A 5,841-nucleotide genomic window follows, 5' to 3' on the forward strand; every position below is an offset into this window, starting at 1 on the left:
ACTTGATGAATTTGCATCAAGCAATTGATTAGAAGAAAGTAGCATGTACGACTATGATATCACCTCAAGACGATATGAGAACCACCTTATTAGCATGGCTGTATGCTACTTTCCGGCCAAAACAATTTTTTTAATCCCAAATATACTCCTATATTGTATAAAATTTTGTGACTTTACCCCTCGTCCTACTTTCGGTCATTCGTGTGTTTGTTGTTAGCAAATCCTCTCGTAGTTGTTCTTGTCTTTAAACGAGATCCAGGATGGATTAAGTTGATTTCACATGTCAGAATTTTGAATTTTTCACATCATAAGTGTATAAGAATTACCTTTAATTAAATTTTAAGTATCCGTTCAAATCTTTGTATAACAGTTATATTCTTTCACTATTTAACGACTTTGTCTTGCTAGTTGCTACCATGGGTTGGTGAACTCTTCTCCATTTTGAGGATGGAATTTGTGACTTATTATTTTCCCGATACGATCCTTAATCCCCCGCTTCCCACCTCCCCCACAAAGTAATGTTTACCTAAAGAAAGAAAACGCGAGAGCATTAATCGAATGGGTAGGGATCCCACTATGATCAATAATAGAGATGTAATGATAAAGTAATTGAAAATAAGATGCAAGAGCACAATAATATAATTATTTAGAAGACCAACCATGTGAAAGATGCTAATCCAAAATTTCAGACAATGGGAAAGTACTGTTCTAGCTTGTGCAACCTTGCACAAGTAGCTGTTGTAACATTATGGAAGAAAAAGATGATTCAGAAAAAGACCTATTTACATTTTATAGGAGGTATTGATCGAGCTTCTCAAAATGATGCCCTTGCCCTGTTTGTTGATGATATAAAAGTAGGAACAATTTGATTGAATTTGGTAGAAGAATGACCACGTCTCGTTTCAAACCAGACATTCTAAAATGGTAGGGAAAAAAGTGAAGTCAGAAGAGACAACTATGGCGTCAGCAACACAAGGGGTGCATACAGCATTTTGATAGACGTTCTTTTCTTAAATTCATCCATGTTACAAGTGAATTTAAAATTTATATTAGACGGGTTTAACTTTAGTCTCTTACCATGAACTTATTACACTTTTGAAATTAGAGGTCCAAAATTATACTCTTTTTATATGTGGCTACAAAATTATGTAAGAAGTTTAAAGTAATTAAACTATTTTTAAATATAAAATTATGTTATGTTTTGAGACAAATTAAAAAGGAAAGAATATTAAATAAAATTGAGCACAGGGAATGCATGTATGTGTTTGTTAAAAGAAAACATACATTAATATTAAATCGGTATCTACTGTCACAGAAGGGTAACAAGTGCAGTGGTATTTTGCATCTAGAGAACATTCTTGATCAATATTCAGAATATTCTCTTTAATTTAAGTCATGCTTTTCTCTGGACAGAAAAACAGGATTATGATGTTTGGTTTTAAGCCATGTGGGACTGAATAGTATATGGTTCATGAATTTTTTTATTTTGTGTCTCATACAACTGACACTAGTTGTATGAGATAGTTTTTTTGTCTCACAGTTTTGTGAATCCAAATTTCTGTGGACCCAAAAGTATAAAATTTGAGGTCCACAAATTTATGAGACAAAAAAAAGCCTCATACAACTAGTATAAGTTGTACGAGACACAAAATAAAACTTCTCATTGGTTCATGCCCTCAAAGTAGTCAATTTTGTTTGGTGGTAGTCGATCATGTATTTTCTAGTGTTGGAACTTTCCTTTTGCTTTTTCCAGTGTTGGTCCAAAGGCGAAAGCTTTCGAGGGTTGTTGAATCATTCGGTGCTTTGGTTCTTCTTTAGTTGAATCAATTTTGGCCCAAACGCGGAACATAAAGTTTAGTTGAAGATTAGGTAATTAATTTGTTTGATCTTCAATAAGGTTTTTGTTTACCCTCATAATCGGATAACAATTGATTTATACGTGATTTTAAGGATACGTGATATACCTTAATACAAATTAAGAAAACAAATTAATATTGAAATTGATGATTAGAGAATAAATGCAAACCACACAAATTGAACATCCTTGATCTTTGAGTTTTATCAACCTCGAACCAAGAAATGCATCAACTGACGTAAGAACAGAATAACAAGATGATAAGAGTTGGAAATAACAGTGTATTACTTTTTGCTGCGTATTACAATGTGTTTTACAAATGATCAAACCTCCCTTTATATAGGAGAGGAGTCCTATTCTTGATACAATTCTATAAAAGGTAACCAATCTCACGATTTGCTAATTAATCGGCCTCTCCTTGATACGTGCTGAGATTTCTGCCGTGATCTCCAACCGATCCCGGATATTTTTGCCCTTGTTATTTGGCTCGACAAAGTCCCCTCGATCTTGTTCGATCCTGGAGTTACGAGCTCAATGATTTAACTTCGTGCCTTGGTTTGATATAACCCGGGCTCGAGCTCTGACCTATCACCTTTTAGCCTCGACTAGTCATACAATGGACGAATCTGGTTTTGACAGTATACAGATAGTCCCCTCGCTTTTCGGAGAGAAGATGATGAGAAACGATATGAACTTCCGAACCCCGCTTCAATAGATCATGACATAAGCGACAAAAGGTTACTGAAATGTCCCGTCGGTCCAGTCTCTATGGCATTAAATGCGTGTCAGTTGTTGGTCGTCCACTACGAGTTTTGAAACATCATTATCAATCTATAAATATCCCAACTTTCATTCATTCAAACTTTATGTTCAAAGCTTCTTCTACTCTTATTCTTCAAAAATCTCTTAGCTCTCCAACTTTTGTACCCAGATTTCATGAACCTTTTGCAAACCACTAAGTATAACTTCTTAATTTCCTCTTCTTCATCTCTGCTTTAAAATGGCGAAAACTTCTAAGACTGTTCTTCAAAAGGAGACGGCCTCTTTATCACGACCTACCTGTGACGAGACTAAGGCGGAACCATACCCTGAAAACTTCATTCCTGGAGGGTGCTTGACCGGTGCCGATTTCAAGGTCGAAAAAACTTCCTCGGTACCGGGTCGATGCGAGCCGGCCTCGAGATATATATGTTCGATCACCGATGATCTCCTCTCCAAGGTTAAAGAGGATTGAAACTAGACCGATAAGCACGTGGTGGTGCTTTCACCTGAGAAAACAATTATTTACCCACGTGGAGAATTTCTTTAACTGTTTACACTTACCCCTTCACATTAGGCCCCTTAGACCCCGTCATTATCGCCTTCTGTAAGAGGTACGAGGTTACCCTCATTCAAATCCACCACTCCTTCTAGAGGATAGTGATTCTTCTCCGTTTTTTTTTTGTAAACAAAATCGAGGGGTGTCCCTTCACCTTCGATCATCTTCTGCACCTGTACAGTCCCCAACTCTATCGAGGGGGATTAATCAAACTTGTTTGCCGGGATAGTAGGGCCCTGTTCTCGAGTATATATGAGGATCAAGACCGAGGATGGATGGGCTGATTCATTTGAGTGAAGACCTAAGACTTGATCCCTGCCGAGGACATGCCATTTTCCAAGAAATGGAACATGAAGCATAATTATAACTTCGCCTTAAAGATTTTATTTATTGTTTCTCCCCTTCCCTCCCTTCTTATCGCTATTTTAATGGTGCAGCTATGGCTCGGATGCCGGATGTAGTTCCTCGACTCAAGGAGTAGGTCGAGGACCTTATGTCACAGAGACCATATTACGACCGCGCATGGCGCAAACTACCAAAGAGTCGGTGGGAGGCCCGTAACCTTGGTAAATTTTCTTTTATGATTTAATAATGTTTCATTTTCTCCTTGCGTTGTCGAATCCTTATCGGTTCTGTATTCTTTTGTAGGTCTCCCCAAAGATGTTACTATAAGGCGTCCATCCGGTGATGAGGATATGCCTCTCGAGTCCCTTGCTTTGAGGCATGGTGATGAGAAGAAAAGAAAAAAGGCCCCGAGTTCTCCGAACTCGGAAAAGAAAAAACCAAAGAGGAGGCCAGCGCATAAACTTCAAGGGAAGCACCGACGCTCTATCCTCGACTCAGTCCACCAACTAAGGGATGAGTCTGAAGAAGAAGAGAAATCCAAGCTGGTGGCCCACGTGCAGGCATGTGTCTTGATACGAGAGGCCTCCGAACCGCCAGGTGTTGAAATTGAACAATCTCGACTTGAGGAGGTCGATGGGAGAACTTTAGCAGAAGCTCCCGAACCAGAAGTGGGTGAGGCCACTACACCTCAAGCTAGAGGGGTCAAGAGGGAAACCTGGGCTAATACTTCTCGAGCATAAGAAGATACCCCGAAAGATGTGCTTGAGGTGATTGACCTTACCAGGTCTCTTCTGTTCTCCGATTTCATGATCAACGAGGCCAGTATGCTAAAAGAGCATCCACACGAGGGGCCTCAGGGGGCAGCGTATATCAATCATTTCTTCGAAGGTTTAGAATCTACCGCTTTGGAGGACGTAACCGGGTTTGGTGACTTACTGGTGCCAAAGAAAGCACCATCTTTTGATGCCTGCGGATCTTCTTTGAGTCTGAAGTTAGTGGATCGGTCCCGGCTCCGATTGTTGATCCTGACCAAAAGCGGTCAATAATTATCTCTATCCCGGAAGATGCCCGGGTTCTTTCCGCCCCCATGGGGTTGCTAACTATATTTGGTGCTTGATGACTGAAGAGGACAGGCCGAGATGGACGCAGTGGAAGAACCCTGCCTGTTCAATGAAGCTCAATAGGTGTTGAATCGGGTAACTTTGAGTGTCTCTTAACTATGTACTATGGATTTTAAGTTGCAAACAATCGTAACACTCTTTGTTATGCTTGTAGGACTGGATACTTCATAATGAAACTTTCCTCCGATATTGGGAGGAGCTAACCCAACACGAGGTTGAGGTTCAGGAGCTTACTGAGAAGAGGGATACCTCCAAGCTTCTCAGTGCGAAACTTCAGGCCGAGTTGGAAGCGGCTCGGAAGGAGCACGCCGAATGGATCGAGTAGGTGAATCCAGTACTTGAAGATAGTGATGACAATTCAGACACAGTGACAACCAACCCGAACTTGCAGGTCCAAAAGAGGCTTGAACATATCGGGCAGCTGCAGGCATAGGTGGACACGATAAAAGCTGAGGCTGGGGAGTGGAAGAAAAGTATGGACCTTTTAGCCTCGGAAAAGGAAGCCGTCCAAGCACAATATCAACCAAGGCCCAGCTCCGAGCTATGGAGGAAAAGATATCGACCAGGCCAAAATAATCAAATAGATATGGTCTCAGCTGAGCTCGGCGGTCTCGAGCCAAGAAAACCTAGCCAGGTTAGAGATTGTTGAGGTCAAGGCCGAAGCTGATGAGAAGGTCGCCTAGTATAAGGTCGATGCCGAGGCAGCTCAGGATCAAGTGAAATATTTGGTGGAGCACATGAAGTGGCAATCCCGAAGCGAGGCCCTTGAAGAGTTCAAGCTCAAGGCTTCGACCTACTGGTTGAGATCGAAAATGCCAAGATATCTGAGGCCAAGGCCAGGAAACTGGCTTATCCCGAGGAGGGGGATTCCGAGGGGTCTGAAGACTCAGACGAGGTCGATGGTAATGGAGGCCTCGAGGATGAAGATACTGCCCCTGATGTGGACCAGGCCCCTTAGACCTTTAGATGTTTTTGTTTCTTATTTTTTGAAATTTTGTTGAGGCCGTTCGACCCTTGTAAAGTTTTATCGGGCTGTTTGGCCCTTGTAAAATGAATTTCATCATGAAAATATAAGGCTTTCTTTCCCTTTTTTAGCTTTCGAGTTTTTCTCTTTGCTTCCTCATTTATATTCACAAAGGCCGGAATGCCTTATCATAAAATAACTTAGGTTATGTTCGAAAGTTCAAACAAACCTCGCCTTT

Source organism: Nicotiana sylvestris, chromosome 1 (assembly GCF_000393655.2).
Source record: "Nicotiana sylvestris chromosome 1, ASM39365v2, whole genome shotgun sequence".
In the NCBI taxonomy this organism is placed as follows: domain Eukaryota; kingdom Viridiplantae; phylum Streptophyta; class Magnoliopsida; order Solanales; family Solanaceae; genus Nicotiana; species Nicotiana sylvestris.